Below are 18240 nucleotides of genomic sequence, written 5' to 3' on the forward strand. Positions count from 1 at the left end.
AATTAAACTTTTCAATCATTTTTGTGTGCCCAAAAATAAATGGCATTGTCTCTCACTGACAGACTGCAAAAATTACGTTTGCGATAGTCCCACCAAAACTCATTTGGCATATTATTTGTGAAGCCTGCTTCATTATGGTTATCATTTACAACAAAGCATGTCGCGACTCAATGATTTGAATGTAGGAAGGTATCTATCCCTTTTTCAGCTCTTGATAGCTTATCAAGTTTTGAGACTGATTACAAAATAATATTTGACATTATTTAGAGATGTTAGTGAAGATAATTATACAAAATGCCATTCGCATGTGTTTCAAGAATAGTGTCTTAATATTTGATAGAAAATTGTTAATTTATTTCATTTATTTAATGGAAGCCTGGACGGAATTAAATTGAAGATAATGAATTGGAATAAACTTTTTCTTTTGGGACTGATTCATCTTTTGAAGATGAAGATACTTCTTTTATTGAAATAATAACTGAATAATAGCCATAAGCCTCAGATACACGATTTAAGGCTTCAGTGCATGGTGCACCCACAACTCTCAACACTTTTGCAAGAAATCAGAAATGGCGCGTTCAAAGTTAAAAAATCTAAAAAATTGCAACTGCGAAAATAATTCAATTGTGCTGCGGAAGTTTTATGACCAAACTCAGCCATAGTGATCTTAATTATTGTTTGTGATATAGTAAAGTGTGGTTCTGGCCAAGGAATTCAAAAACTGTGATACTGATTGTTTTGATCATAAGAGAATGTAAGTCCGAACCTACCCTATCTGCATGCACTGAACCAAATCCTTACGTAAATACAACGAAAAAATTCGTTGAGCCAACGAAAATTTAATTCATTTTCAGCCGATGAAAAATTTAATTGGCTCAACGAAATGGCTTTCATACGTTAATGAAGAACTTCATCAATTAACGAAAACTTTCGTATTTAAATGAAATTTTTCATAAAAATTTTTGATCGAAAATTAATGAAGTTTTACATCAGTTTACGAAATTTTTTCATCGATTAACGTAAAATTTAATTAAAACTTTCGTAAGCTAACGAATTTTTTTGTAAATTTTATGAATATTTTAATTAAATTACGAAAAAATATTCGTTAGCTAACGAAACTTTTCGTTGTACCTATTAATTATTTTTTTAGTAGATTATAGTATATATTTATTGGACTTGTTAAATTATTAATTTAATACAGTCCAAACCAAAAATTGGCGTTTCGACCCGGTGGAGCTCACTTGGACTTATCGTGAGACACCTTGTCAAAACGCAAATATTTTTTATATTCAGCTCAACTTACATAGATTTTTAAACAAAAACCTAATGTGAACTATATCCAACAAGATTAAATTTTTAATCATTAAAACAGAAATGCACACAAGTCTACGTTTTTTTTTTTTTTTGTAAGGCAACGACTTTTTTTTTCCGTTAACTGATGTATTTTTTCATAAGCCAATGTAATATTTCATTAGCATTATGAAGAATTTTCATAAGCTTATGAAGATTTTCGTTAGTTAATGTTGAATTTCATAAGTTAATGAATTTTTTCGTTACTTAATTAAAACTTTGATAAAGTAAGGAATAAATTCTTAAGAACACTCTGTGAATGTAGGTTAACCACATGATTATGACCGATGAAAATTTTCAAAAATTTGTCATTAAGAGCCGATTTTTCCATCTTCTAATAAACAGTCAGTTAACTGTTCGACGAATAAATTTATCAGGCTTATAAACAATCGGATAACAACATTGAATTTTTCAATCAAAAATAATTTAGTCTACAGAATAACAAAAAAAAATTTGTCAAATTCAATAATATTCAAAACTAAACGTCTTTTTTATTTATAATTGTTTTTGTTTTCTTGTGTTCCTCTGTATTCTTTGTCAAAATTATTTCAAAGCAGCTTTGACAATTGACACAGTATTTTTATTGATATTATTCCTTAGAATAATTTTTATTCGTCTCTGAAAGAAGCAGATAGTTTTATTCTTAGGAATAAGCTATGTCTGCTTGTTGAAAAAATGATTTTTTCTCTATCAGGAGAATAAGTACTAACTGACTGTTTAACTGACTGTTGAAAAATTGGCCCTAATTCTAATAAATATGTAAATTCTAGAACGCTAAAAACTAATTTTATTTAATTTTTCTGTACAGTACAGTATTATTACGGTTGTATAAAACATTATGCCACTACTATTTTTTTTAAAGAGGCAAAGTCAACAAAATGTATGACGATAGAAGAGACCACCATTTTTTCAATATTTCGTGTGTTTTTCTTTTGTTGCAAAAATGCCTTTATTCTTTCGGAAACTCTGTTTTTACCTGAATGAGTGGTTGTTCCGTAGTTGTAATGATTCAGCCACTCACAACATAGCTTTTCCACCAGTTGGTATAAGGTTTTCTGCAGGATTTCGCGTAATTTGTCGAATTCATGCCCGGAAAATTCCCGAGCCTGTTTATTCTTAAATTTTTCTTACTTAGAAAGGACGTAACACTCTTGGCGTTATATTACAAAGCCTTAATAATATCCCTCTGTCAGCACACGGGTGCGAACTTGGCAGGACAAAAATTAAAAGTGGTCACAAAAAAGGGTGAAAATACATTTTTTTGAATTGTGAATACAATATTCGAATTCCTCGGAATATTCTACATCAATTTTATATATGATTCTTGATAAAATAGTGAGACCGAAAAAATTTGTGAAAATTTTCATCGGTCATAATCATGTGGCCACCTGCTGTAGATATATTTAATGATAATTGAATTGGGACCAAAACAAATCCATAGTTTCCTTTTTCTCACAATAAGGTAGATTTATTTTATTGCGATTTTTTTACTTACTCTATAGGGCAAGTATTGATTTCGTGTCAAAAAGGATTTGAGGTTTTAATCAAAACCAACATTACGGTGATGGAGAATTCCGAAAAAGTGGGTCTCCCAATTCCGTCCGTGCGTTAATCTGTACACATTTCCACAGCCTAAACGCGTGGACGGATTTTCTTCAAAGATGATACAGATGATTTTTATAGAATTCTGAAAGTTGTTTTTTTTTTTATATCTCATTTAGGAAGTGTAGGTACCTACCTCTCATTAAAATTTTTTAAGATATACCAAATATCTCGAAAACGGCTTTAATGATTTTGATTAAACTTTGCAGACGTAATATTCAAAGCAAGTAAACTAACATTAAAGTGTTTTGAACTGCAAGAGCAAGTACGTGCGACCCAGTCGTGCATTTATTTAATAAACTTTTTAATAAACAAGTATTTATTTTAAGCACAATGCCCACATATAAAAGTAAAAAAAAATACAAATCGTACAAAATGTTGTGCAAGTGCAGTTTTTTTTCTTGTTACCATTTTTGCAGATTTCAGTTTAACTCAGTTTAAAGTGTAAAAAAAAAACTCTTATTCCAATAAAGAAAAAGTAGTTCATGTATAGCCTGTTGAAACAATTCTAGATTTTATCTACAGGGTGTCCCAAAAGTAATGGATCAAACGAAGTATGCTGATAGGCCATTTTTAGGGCTCTCAGAATTTGGTAACTTGTTCATCCCAAATCCTTACGGTTTTTGATTTAATGCAGTTTTTGTGAAATTTCGATAAATCCCGACTTTGCAACAGTATTTTGCTTCCTCCGCTCATAATTGATTTTTGTTTTTTACAATTCTTTCACTAAAACATTGCCTAATAATAAGAAATAAATAATTAATCAAAATATTTTTTATTTCATTCGACATTTTGCTGCAAATGAATTAACAGTTCCATGTTTTATAAAAACTCAATTTCTCACTTTTATTTCAGAGCAACACCCTGAACAAATTTTTTATGGTGTGACCCTGGTTTATTATTTTGAAAACTTGCCGTGTTATTGCAGATTTCAAAAATGTATAAAAGTTTCCAAAGTTGAAGTTAGAACTAAAGATATTACAATTTAAAAGCAACAAAACAGGGTCTGTCAGAGAAAAATAACAATGAAAAATAAACAAATTTTCTCGACTGTTGTTTGTTTATTTCTTTTTGAATAAAAGCCTCGATTTTTGTTTGTTATTTTTCACTAAAAACCTCTGTTTTTTTGCATTCAAATTGTAATATCTTTCGTTCTAATTTCATCTTTGGAAACTTTTATACATTTTTTAAATCTGCAATAACACGGCAAGTTTTCAAAATAATAAACCAGGGTCACACCATAAAAAATTTGTTCAGGGTGTTGCTCTGAAATAAAAGTGAGAAATTGAGTTTTTATAAAACATGGAACTGTTAATTCATTTGCAGCAAAATGTCGAATGAAATAAAAAATATTTTGATTAATTAATTATTTCTTATTATTAGGCAATGTTTTAGTGAAAGAATTGTAAAAAACAAAAATCAATTATGAGCGAAGGAAGCAAAATACTGTTGCAAAGTCGGGATTTATCGAAATTTCACAAAAACTGCATTAAATCAAAAACCGTAAGGATTTGGGATGAACAAGTTACCAAATTCTGAGAGCCCTAAAGGTGGCCTATCAGCATACTTCGTTTGATCCATTACTTTTGGGACACCCTGTATTTAAAACTTTGAATTTCAAAACAACATATTAAGAACATATTTGTTAGACAGTTTGGCTACCATCGTTATAGTTTTTGAATGCAAATAGCAGCAGTACATTTTGTTTATACCTACTTAATCAAAATTTTTGTATGTAACAAAAACACAGCGTATAGTAATGTTTTTTGTTGAAATTGGAATAAAACTTGGTATCTCACCCAATTCAAAAACAAAAACTCGCAAAATTATTCATTTCATAGAAATGTCCTTTTTTCACCACTTATGTACATATAATATTAAACAAAAGACTGCAAATTGCAATTTGGTGGCATATAGCTTTCATCTCACTAATACAAATACAAAATGTGTACACAACCCAAAGTACTACCGAGCTATACATGTTGAGATCATAATTCTGATTTCACACCACCACATCATTAAGTTTTCCTATTTGAACAATGTAAAAGCTAGTGGATTTATGGCTTTAATACTTAACTGTTTTATTACAAACGTCAGTTCTAATTTAGATCATTTGAACCTACACTACTATACACCCTATAATACTTGTTAAAAATTTATCTTTAAGTATGCAGTTTAGTACGTGTGTGCGTTGTTTTATCCTTGGTACACCAGGAAATATTGCGATTAGAAATTCAAAAAAACACCTGTAGCATATGTCATCATATTGTTCCAATATCACACAGTTATCGCTTAATTAATCTCGAAAATCTCACGGTAAAATGTAATAATGTTCCAAACATACCACAACGATAAATTTTATATTAGTTCGATAATAACGAAAGTTGGTGTTTTTTGAGAAGGCTTATTGTGTTGGATGTGTGCCAGATTCATGATTATCTGTGCCATACAGTTTTTGAGAGGAAATAAATGATTTTCAATTTTTCAACATCAGGAGATAATAATAATAATATTTAGCAGAGGATTTTGTTTGAATGGAATATGTTGATCCATTATTTGTTCAATTGCTTAGATGACAATCATTTATAATAGAATAGGCTATAAATATTTGTGTTGGTAAAACAATAGCATAAATTAAATAATTCCCCAAAAGATACATGATACTTGTGCGAGTAGTAGTTTGTAAAGCTAAAGCCAAATCTGTACATTTTTATATTTTTTCTCGAAAAAATTGTATTGTTAAGTTGCATATGTTTATTTTAGAATCTTTTTAATAAACAAAAAGCTAACAATAGTAGAAAATGTTCATACCTAGAAAAAAATCTTTGCATAGATGTACCAAGGTTTTTTTAAATTCTGTTAAGTTATAATCAAGATTGATTTCCACTAACACAAGTAGTCCAGAATTACTAAAAGAAGACTTTTAAAGCACTTCTGACATTCTTCTTTAAGAAAAATTCAACTTAATATTTAGTGAATAAATAACACAAATGGGCAATTTAATAGGAATTAAGAATCTAATTTGATTCTTAAAGCTGGTTGATTCTTAAGTTGAAGTTTCATTATTCTCAAATAGGTGGGTACTTTTTAATTCCTTCTCAAATAGGTATTACTTTATCTTCGCTCTTAAAAAGTCTTTTTTAATAATTCTTACAGTACTTATGGGTATAGTTACGGTGACCATATTTCTGGAAGCGAAACCCGGGACAAATAAAAAATTCGTTGGATCGTTTTGAAAATATTGATTTTTCAAAAAAAATTTAATTTTTTTAAATGAGTTTTCATAATTTTTCCTTATTTTGATATCAAGATTTTCTAAACGATGTTATGGGAGCGTTTTCGTTGAAATCATTTAAGTCCGTTACGAAATCAGAAATCAAGAAAATGGTTTATAATTATGTCTGTTGATAACTTCTAAAAAAATATTTTTTTAATCAAAATCTGGAGAGCTGTTTTTTAACATTTTAATTTTATTTTAAATGATTTTGAAATTGTATGATCTTTAACACAACTTTTAACATGTCCTTAAAAGTTTTGAAACTTATCTGGGTTCTTTACTCTTCCATATATGTTGTTCTTTATTGGAAAACATTTTACCTGGTGTAGCAACCTGACAAACACAAGCTGGAACTTAATAAAATTGAAGAACATTTAAAAAAAAACTAAAGCCTACTCTAGATGCGAAACGAAAATTCTCATACAAAACCAACACAAAATGTTGATTTTCGTACGCACAGTACGCAGCTTAGGTAACAAAATTCTTACCTGTGCTAGAATATTATGGAGATTTTTCAATCGTTTGTCACTCGCATTTATTTGTCCAGGCAATTTTTCTTGCAGCAAAAGTTTTTTGACTTTGGAGACTTTGAAAAATTTTCGTTTTGCTTTAGCAGCGTACTAGGCTTAATGCTTTATCCGAAAAATTAGAAAAATTTTTATTCCCAGCCACTGTTTTCTTGTTCTCCGTACAAAGTATTTAAAATATTGAATAAAAAAATCAGAGAATGTCCAAATACGGGACAATCACGGGACAAATTACAAAATACGGGACACTTATACGTCCCGGGTTTCTTAAATAAAAACCCGGGACAAGCTGTAGAAATACGGGACAGTCCCGGGTAAACCGGGACGGATGGTCACCGTAGGTATAGTATACTATTCATAGGTACCTACAAACATGCAAAAACAAATTATTTTTCAAACAATTATTTATGTTTTTATGTTGCATACCTAATTTTTTATTTAATTCGAACAATTGTTTCGAGAATTGTGTCGCGATGTCATTTTCAGCGATCTGAAGGTGTTGAGGGTGTTTTTGATAAAATTCATACAACTTAAGTAATCAATCCAAAATTTTCTAAAAATGTTCTAAATTTTATTTATTTTATTTTTTATTTATTTATTTGAGTATTCCCCTTTTCCCCGCTTCTCTACAATCAGAGCCCAATTTTTTTAAATCTAATAATTAACACTGGTTAACAAAATTAATTTTTTTTTGCCGGAACAAAAAAATACTTTTCTGAAGGTTTTCGTTGTGCTGAACTCGAATCCGTAGTCAGAAAAAATTAATCAGCTCCCGTTTTTGAAATATTACCGTTAGAAAATGCAGTACTTTGGGCCTTATTCTGTTATATAAGGTTAATTATTTGTGCATATTTAGTAACGGTTTTTATAAGAACTATTTTCCACCTTTTTAAATCTGTTTAAATCTTTTCGATATCTTTTTTACTTCCCGAGATATCCTCAGTTGTTTGCATATTTCATAAATTTTATAACGTCATTATCTCCTTTTTGATATATGAAGCCAAAGCCACTTTCTTCATTTTAAGATATCTCGGACAGTAACAAAGATATCGGAAAGACTAAAAAAGTTCTAGAAAGAAGGAAAATAGTTTTTATAGAAACCGTTACTAAATATCTTCTAACAATTTTCCTTATATTTAAGAATTAGGTGTCCGAAGTAGTCAAAAAAACGTTTTTTAGCATTTTCTAACGGTAATATGTACTTCAAAAAACGGGAGCAACAGAGCCCTTGTTAACCAGTGTAATTAGTTCAATTCCTATTGATGATAGGATGAAAATATTAAAAATAAAGGTGAGGTGTGTATCCAACAGAGAAAGTTCCATTTCAAGAAGTTTGCAATAAGAGAACTTTTGATGGTTTAGTGGACATATCCTTGACAGAGCGCAACGAAATTCCATAAACGGAACTAACTCCGAATAAAAAGTTAAAGTTGCCCCATAATGAATGAATAACTATTACTTTGAAAGAATTCAAATATCTAGCATCGTTTTATGATTATAGATTACGTACATATTGAGAAAAACTTGATGAAATACTTATACCAACAAATTTTACCAATAACTTTACACATACGAACAAACAAGAGGGAATTTGTCTTCTACCAACAATATAATCTTTTGTTATATTCAAAATCAAGAAAGTTTTAAGTTTGATCTGGAAAAATCATGATCCTACATAACACATATAAGGTAGTTTTAACTCGTATTATATTTCCTCTTTAAGAGATGTTTCAATGTAAAAACTAAAAAGCAATAGACTTCTTCTCTAAAACTATACAACAAGAAAGTAAATGAAAATCGTAATGTTTGCAGAATGGAATGCAATAAAGATGCCTTTGGCTCTACTTTGAGTTTACTGACATTCTGTGCTGCATTTGTTTTTTCTCGTTTGTTTTTATTTTTTTTTTATTTTCTATTTTTACTCTTATGGGCAGGTCATGGTTGTTAAGTGTTACAAATAGGAAAATCTGTTTTTAATTTCACATTCCTCTAGATCCTGCAGGATTACAAAAAAAGTTTCAGTTCACAATAACATCATCATCATCAGTTAATCGAAAGGGGAATTGTTTGTTTCCCAAACGAAAAGTAGTTATTAATTTGTCAGAAAAGCAATTTCCACAAAAAAAAAGGATCAGTACAGAAATAGCAACAGCCAACACGAGAGGAATGCTTCTGATGCGGCAACAATAGAAGTGACAAATCATGGCGGTGGCCTCTTTATGGTTTCAATTTTCTCCTCGGTGGAAATCGGGTTAGGGATGTATTGTCATAGCAATCGTTCGAGACGTAGATATATAACAATACATAAACAAGTACCTGATATTAATATTTCAATTTATCCAGACGATGTTATGGTATTTCATTATTCCACTGGCTAGATGCCAGATTGTTTAGCCCGTGTCTTATGGAGAAGGAGATACTACTTATATTCTTTGCCTTGGTTGCTTTCATGTCCGATTTCGAATCCAAATGAAATCCTTGAAATTGTTCATAAATTGTTCGAAAGGTGTGTATTTGTATAAAAGCGAGATGAAAATCTGAAATACAATTCGACGAAGTACATACGTATACCTACTTATTTGTATCGATTTATGACTACGTTCGCCCAGGGACGTCCGTCTGATTGTCGGTTGGTCGGGCGGACATTCTTTGTGGTTGTACTTGGTGCACAGACAAAAGAGTTTTTGTTATTTTTTTTTTGTTTGGGAATATTCCAAGGACCATCTTTAGTTTGCATTCTTAATTTGTTATTTGTTTCGGTTTGTTTATTTATCCGCATGTTTTTAAGCTTGAAATAAAGTCATAGGTAAGAAGCTCAAGGATAACGCTGGAACAGTAAAATTTATCAAAGACAAGGTCACTGCTGATGGAGAGTGGAACTAATTTCGCAATAATTTTTTTTTTACAAAATCTATCAAATCCCTAGCGGTTTTTCTTTTCAAAAGCTTCATTGGTACCCTTATTTATCAATTTAATAATCTGTTAAATAGACGGTGGGGAAAGAACAGAGAATTTCACTATGGGGATTTACGTAGGTAACTATAGCCAATACAAATTGTTTTTATAAAATGAATATTTTCTTTTTCGTTTCAAGATCGATATTGACAGTAAGAGGAAACTGACTTAAAAAAGCATGTTACCATAAAGCAATTTAATTTTTTTTATTTAAAGAACAAAGAACGGTGTCGGTTGAATTGTTACAATTCTGAAAATAGCGTATACTTATTTGTTAAAGTGGATAAAAGTCAAAGAAAGAAGTTTAAAAAAAAAAAATTAAAAATTAAAACCCCAAACCTCAAGTGAAAATTATATAAACTGCCATATAAACCTAAGTTTTCACCTGACAATGTCACAGCAAACGACTGCAGGTAGAATGCACCAAATGCAAAAACTATTCTTCAGACAAAAAAAAAAAAACACAAAATATACTTAATTCAAAAATAAGTGAAAGGAAAAACACAAATCCATTAAAACTTATCTCTAAAATTTGTTTACATCTTGCTCTCACCGAGCAGCTCCTTCAAAAAAACTGACAAAAAATCTTATTCCTTTTGCTAGATAGAGACCAATGAAGGTGTATTTTCTCGTTTGCAAAAGAAAAGGCTAAGTAGTTTATGTTTGTTGCAGATAAAACGAAGAATAGTGAATAGGAAATCATCCACGAAAGGTCGACCACCTACACACAAGGATATTTTTTTTAAGTGTTTGTACCTGGGATGCAAAAAGAAAATACCTTCCTTCTGTTTATTGTTATAACTTTTTTTTTGCTAAACCAAAACGAATATTTTTTTACGATAAAACTTAAAAGTCTTCTTTTTTGCATGCTTGGGTGTTTGCTGCGCACTTTAAGGGATGTTTGTTTTGCTAAGCGATTGTAAGTTTTCTAATAAATTTTTATTAAACATGATTATGTCTCTTAAGAATTCTTTTAGCTAGGGCTTTATCTTTGAAATACATAGTCTTGCAGTATTTGCGTATGGCTAATTTCGCAGTTAACGAGTTGAAAACATAATTGAGTCTATTTGTCTATCGTGTACAGTTTTCAATGGTCTGAATGAAGTTTTTTGAAATATTATTTATTTTAGATGATTCTAGTGTTTTCTTCTCACAACATTCCATGGTTAAACACTCCAACCTTTTTTTTCATGGTAAATTTAAATACCAGCTATTGGTTTACGTTTTGCCATTGCCTTAATGTAACAGTAAGATTTTTTGTTTCGTTGGTAACGAATTATTGTATCAATTTTCAAATATTAACTTTTAAAGATTTTATAAATTTTTGTTGTTTAAAAGTGGCTTTGTTTACAATTTTTGTAAAAGACTAGGGTTTTGGCTTTACAAAAAGGTATAGCCCGTTATTGTAAGTGTAACCGTTGATTTTTAATAATTTTTTTTTCGAAAATAAGTCATTTGTTTTTTAAATTGCCCCTCCCCGCTAAACGAGGCTGAATAGACCCCCTCCCCTCCCATACGATTTTTTTCTTGTCTCGACCTTACCTACACGCTCTAGCTTTGTGGCACATTACTCCTGAATCACCCTGTATATGTAAAGGTCGTTTCAATTCAAAAGTCAAATGGAAAATTGAGCAAAAATAAAAAAATCTCATTTGCTCACTGGAAGCAAGCATTTTTAACTCAGCTGAACATTTTTTTGAAATTACGATAAAAAAATAAAGAACAGTTGTTGATATCGCTTTTTTAATTAATTGATAAGTCTGTGAGATTCGCTGGGTTAACCTGAGAAAGCGGAGGCAAGTCTCCCGGGCTTGCATCGTTCCATATCCGCGGGATATACAAAAAAGCAAACAATTATTTGATTATTTATCATTTGAAGGCAGTTGGGATAACTTTACCGAAGATATTGTTATAGGACTGGGTAAAGATGCATCAGAATAGCAAGTTTATATGATAATAATTCATTATTTAAAATTCTATTCTTATCTTTTTATTTTTATAATTGAGCAGTAAATATCTTCTTTTTATTTTTCAATTATTTTGGAGTGATCACCATAGAAATAATGAATAAACACATTCAGATTTTTCGTTTGTTCATTGTTTTCTCTAGCATTTCTTTCATTCAAACAAGCATGATTTGTTGTTATTTTTGAGTTGATTTGTAGTAATGAGCCAATAAAATTGAGTTTTTTGTTTATTATTTTTTCTCAATTTTCTTGGAATAAACAAACTGAGTGAATTAAAAAAAAAATAATTTTTAAATACAAAATTAATTTAAATGAATTAAAGCTTTTTCTGAGCTTTATCTATTTGTTCGTTTCTTAACCACAATAGCTCAGAAAAAGTTTTTAATTCAATTAAATTAATTTTTTATTTAAAAATTATTTTTTTTTTAATTCACTCAGTTTGTTTATTTTTTTTTAATTACTTTCAGTAGCCTTTTTTATGAAATAAAACTCTAATAAAAGCACAAAAAATTAATACTCATTAACGTGTTTTTTTGACTTAAATGATATGAAAGTGTAAAAAACAACTTAAAAAACGAAGAAAATTGCGTTTGATGCAAAATTGTGGAGAAACGGTTGTCCGCCGATAAAAATGTTTTGAGACAAACTAAAACTGTAATAAATTCTTTATTGGTTGTAAAAAAAATCTTTCGAATAAAACGTAGTTTGGCAAAGATAAGGCCAGTTAAAGGACAAGAGAGCAAAAATCATAAAAACCGTGGTAACTCGAAAACGGGACGAAAACGAGAAAATTACCTCTTAAGTTTTTCGACTTAAAATGACTTCAGGAATCCGTGGTTTTCATTTGGGGCGGTGACTGTGGGACACCCTGTATAAACAAAAATATGTTTCGAACAGTTCGTTATTGAGACTACCTGTCACAAAACTGGCTTTCTCGTAAATAATTCAACCGACTATAGCGAAACTTTTGTATAAAACGTTTTGATTAATGCACTCTACAAGAGTTGAAGTGACATACATATTTCGTTTAGACTACATATTTGGTTTAGTGAAGATATTTTAAATTCTAAATAATAAACCTAAAACTAGAATTTATTTTGGTATATACAGTTTTCACCACTTTTTTGAAGAGTAAAAAAAACCATAGTCGACGGTTTCCGTTAAAATGGGAGCTTCACCAAAAAAAAAAGTTGGGAGTAATAAAATAGAACTAATCTTTTACATAAAGCCCACATTTGTGCAAGGATTTAACAAAAAAAAAAAAGAACAAACTGCGGCAAAAATAACTCGCAAAGTCTTTTAAGTATTTCAAGTGATTACAAATGTTGTATCAGGATTAAACGTTCTGCTCTTCTAATGCAACCACCATGTGGGAACCACATGAACAGAACCAAATCCAAAGCAAATCCATGTTCTTATTTATTGCCACAAAACAAAACAAAACCAAAAAAAAAAATTAAAATAAAACAAATTTATTTATGCGGCCCAAATGGAAAACTAAATCTAAGGGAAAATATCCAGGAAAGAACCATCCCCAAATGCTTAGGTATTAAGTCCTCTAACAAAAAAGTGTAAACAAGAATTTTGTTGAACCACCATTTGTCCTAAAATCAAAGGACTCTCGTTTTAAGGTTCTAATTCTAAATCCAACAAATGAGGATTAATAAAAGTGTATATTTCATTGTATACACTATAACAGTATACACCTTCAATTTATATATATCTTTTTGGTATTTTGAGTGATGCATAAACATAAATATTTTGCTGATGTACCTTTATCATGGCCCCAAAAATAAATAAGGACTTGCAATCAGAAAACAAAAAAAAAAAAATATCTAAAAGAGGAAAATGTTTGTTAAAAGTTTTACCAACAAGCATTATTTTCAATAATCATTTCTCTTTCATGGCAGTTGTTTTTTTGGAAGTTGGCCAAAATCATTTATTGTTTTTTTTATTCCACTCTCTCTGAAGAGTGTATCAATATTCAAACAAAAAAATAAGGAAACAACATTCAAGGGAGTTGGTGTTTGAAGTTTGAAGAGTTTTTCAAAAAGATTTTTTCTTTTCGTCGGAATTGTTCGGCATTGGCATACGTTGTTAGATGTAGTAAGAAAAAAAAACTGGATTTCAAAGAACAAACTCAACGAAAACCAAAAAACTAGATTTTTGAAGTATTCGTTCGCTGCACATGTAAACTGAAAGTTGAGTCTACATGAGGAACAGATGTTAAAGTCTATAGCGGAATATTTATTTAGCAACACTTTACTGAGTGTGTACCTACCACCTATTTGAAGAGTTTTCCTTGAAGGCTGTATTATGATAGGTCTTTATAAGGTAGTTTAAGAGTATAAACATGAAAGACAAAAATAAACTTTACTTGCGTTTGGAAATGTTGCACTACAAGCATACAACCAAAAAGAAGTTTTTAGTCTTATGATGTCAAATAAGGATTTAATAAGGATTAAATAGTTCATAACCCTTCACCTGGATGAACTGCCTGTAAGAAGGATAGATTTAGCTTCTTAATGGCTGACAGTACGGTTTTCACAGGTAAACTGGTGATTATTTGATTACTAATCTCATCCAAAAGTGGAATTGCTCTTCAGATATCTTAAGCAAAAAAAAAATATTTCTCAAAGCAAAAGCTTATCAGATTTACTTGAATTAGCTTCAACGTTATAAAGAATCACTTTCAGTTTTGTGATAACTTGGTATTTATCAGTGTTACTAAAATAAATAAGTTTAGCCCAATTATTTTCAAATTCGAATAATAACGTGTACTCATCTCATTTTAATGTGTTTTAATCATAGATAAAAATTAAACTCGTCAGCTATGCAGTTTTAAAAGTTATTTCCAATGGCAGCGTGGCCGAGCGGTCTAAGGCGCTGGTTTTAGGCACCAGTCCGAAAGGGCGTGGGTTCGAATCCCACCGCTGTCAGTAATTTTTTTTAAATTATCATCAGAAAAAAGAAAAAATAATCTTACTTTAAAGGAGGAGGATATTCTCTATTTATATTGGTGCAAAATTAATTGGAGAAGCAAAGTAAATTGCATAAAAATGAGCTCAATTATGTATGTATAGCTTATGACACTCATTTTATTAAGAAATGTCATTCATAAACGAATGTGATATGTATTTGAAATTGAACGAAGACGGTCACTATGGCGTATACGTACTATTTTCTTTTTTTTTATTATTGCTTACGAACTGAAAATATTTTTGTATTTAAATCTAGTCTAGTCACTTAAGAATTTTTAAGAAGAAAATAATGGGTCGTCTATACCAAAGCTTAAATGTTATTTTGATAAGATGCAACGTTTCGTGGGGGAAAGTATATATTTTTTGTAATATTTTTTGTAATAATTTTTGCGTCATCCTAAATACGAAATCTTACTTTGAGTTTCGAGTCCACAACTAATCAACCGTAACAATCAGCAGTACATAATCTAACTGATAGCTATCGAAAGGCAAAATTTAAAGTAAGTTCATTCTAAAGAGCAAACCCTTTCTAAATAAAAAACAAAGAACTGTTCAAATTTCCACTGGAAAAGGCTTACCGAATTTTGAATTGCATAATATCCAATCGATTTACCAAATCACTTTCGAAAACATCCACTACCACTGGCTCCTGTGCACCTGCATGTACATCAGACGTCACATCTTTGTCCTGCTGATGGTTGGTAACGAAACAAAAAACTACCTGTGTTCATTGTACCGTTTACAAATGAAAACTTAACCTCCACAGTAAATTGGAAACGATTTTATAGGACGATAAAGGACTATAGTTTTAAAAAACACAATAAACCAAAGAAAAAGCAAACAAAAAACTCAAAGTAAAATGCACGACTGAGTCGCACATACGTGCTTTCAAGTTCAATGCAATATGCAATGTCCTTACTTTTAAATTGATTTAAAATTCTAGGTACTTTATTTTCAAATTGAACTTTTTGAATCTAATAAAAATATAACTGAATTGCAAAATTAATATTTTGAGTCTTGTTCCCACCTTTCTCAATCACCAACCATTAATATTAACAACAACCTCAACCAACTTTATGTGCGCAACTCAAAACAGTTAACTGGGGAATGAGGCTTATTGGTTGAGTCCGAGATCCATCCTGGACTCGAACTTAGCAAAGTCCTGAACCGGGGGCATTAAAAAAAATCCGTACCAATTAAAGTCCTAGAAAACATTAGTTTATATAATAATTCATTCATTCTCATTCATAAATTTTTACCTTCAAAAGTGGAACATGAAATTTCGATTCTTAATACTTTAGGTAATTCCATACGTTGAACACTGATGTCAATTTTTAAAATTTCTTTTTCCTATTTTGGTTGTTCAAAACTCCGATTCAATTCAACCCTTTTTTATTAAACGAAAATAAACTTACCTTAATGGTAACAACGTAGACTCAAAAATAAAAAAAAAACGTGGCTATCGATCCATTCAAAACTATATGGCATGAGATTGAAACAGATGGAATAACTTATTGCTGCAAAATGAGAAGTAAGAGAAAATATATGGTGGCGAAGTTGATAGGTTAAAATATTTGCAGAATGTGAAATAAGAAGGAACGAGCAGGTCTGAAGTTCTAAGTTCCGGCTAAACTGTTGCCATATGCTCTACTTGTTGTTGTCATAAGTCTTTTTCTTCTGTCTTGATGTGGGAACTTACAAATATATGTATCAATGGAAGAAAACGGTCGATATTGTCTGTACAACAAGAACATTCATACAAATGTTATCACGGAGAAAACAAACTTGCTATCGAAAATGGATAAGGAACTCTTCCATCATTGTCCTATTTGTTTTCTTGATATTTCATTCGGTTCCTCCTGACGACACATGTTTTTCTATATATATATTTACTCTGAGTCATTTGTACATTCCACAGTTCTCACAATTTAAAACGAAAAACAGAATCGTTTCGCATTCATTTATTGCCCATAAGGCCATAATACATTCTGGTAAGCACGTCTCTTGAAAAAGTCGAAACAGCCTGGAGTACAGTATAGAGAGAAAAAGAGATCCTGAATTCTGAATCCTGGTACCTGTTACGTGCGTTGATGTTCAATTTTCTACAGAATATATTTATTTTTTTTTTAAGTCAACCAAGGCGGATGCGACGGCAAAGGCGACACCAGAATCAACAACGATAAAGAGGTTGGATTACGAATGGAGCTACTTGTGACAACAGCTGAATCCAATAGGCTTAAGGTTGAGGCTTTTAGTTATTGTGATTTTTTTCCTTTTCTATCGGAGCAAAATATAGGGGCGGTAAATTTATTCATTTAAATCCGAGTAGATTATAGAGGTATACAGTCAAAGAACGAATATGCGATAGGATGATGGCAGTTGCTTTAATCAATTCTATTTTTCTCTTTGCGTCTAAAGTACTATAGGTAGTATTAGGTACTATACTGTCATTGAAGATGATTTCAGAATGCAGGTTAGGTAGAGTCAAAGGGATACCGAGAAATTTGTTTTTGTAAAAGACGAAAAAAAAAGAAATCTCATTTTCAACATCATATCTGACACAAAAAAACAGTGTAAGCACAGCAAAATTAAGCCAATTTTTCGTATCTCTTCAAAAATAGTAGAGAATCAAATGAATTATTTTTGATTCCACTAATATAACATGTTTAACGAAGTGATTAAGCGTACATACTATTTACTCACTGGTTAGGACTTATTGTGAATTTCCGTTAAAAAAAAAAAACACCTTCTCACTTTATATATTTTAATAGGCTGTTTAAATTTTGGGTTTTTACATTTTACTAACTTTTTATCGGGGTATCACTTTTTTCGCAGTTTTGTAATCTGAATTTCATCTTTAAAAAAAACTCTTTGAATCAAGATGGTTTTTTTTAGACTTTTTTGACTTTTATACCAAACGAAAATTTTTAACTATACATTAAAAAAAATAGTAAAATCAATGTCAGCAGTTATGATACCTTTTTCACAAATCGAGGGTCCAGGGGAAAAACAGCACAAGTCCATTCTAACTCATGCCAAGAAAAACGCAATGTAAAATTTTGTTCTGCATACAACTTAGTAGGTAGGGGAAGGTGGCCTAACATGGCCCCCCTAAGGAAAATGTCCTGTATCTCGAAAAACAGTAGCATTCAAACTTAAATGCTATATACTTTTCAAAGTTTAATATATTACTCTCACATTTTTTTCATTAGCGAGTTAAAAAAGTTCCAAAAAGTATTTAATTTTTTTAATTTTCAAGACGTCTACAAATTTCACTGATCAAATTTACCAGGGTAAAATGGCACACTGTCCAAACATACGTTATTTTAAATGCGAAATTGAGTCAATGGGCTCCTTTTCCATTTTCTTGGAACAAGTGGTGCTTAATCCCCCCAGATCTTTCATCCAGTCATTTAAAACCCAGTTCATGTTGGTTGCTCGTCTCGTTTTTGTAGTTTTTGCAACTTTGAATGTTTTGGATGCTTTTTTCCAGGTTTTTTGACGGAATCAAGGGCTTTCCTCAGTCCAGGACTTTCTCTCTGTACATCCTTCATAAATAGCAACTATTTTCACTTTAAAAA

At 30.6% G+C, this 18240-nt stretch overlaps 1 non-coding gene across 1 annotated transcript; it reads left to right on the top strand.

Moving 5' to 3' along the window:
* Positions 1 to 14537: 14537 nt before the first annotated feature.
* On the top strand, positions 14538 to 14617 carry Trnal-uag (transfer RNA leucine (anticodon UAG)). Its single transcript has one exon. It is a non-coding gene; the product is annotated as a tRNA-Leu (tRNA).
* The last annotated feature ends 3623 nt before the right edge of the window (positions 14618 to 18240 follow it).

This window comes from Episyrphus balteatus, chromosome 3, assembly GCF_945859705.1.
Source record: "Episyrphus balteatus chromosome 3, idEpiBalt1.1, whole genome shotgun sequence".
Lineage (NCBI taxonomy): Eukaryota > Metazoa > Arthropoda > Insecta > Diptera > Syrphidae > Episyrphus > Episyrphus balteatus.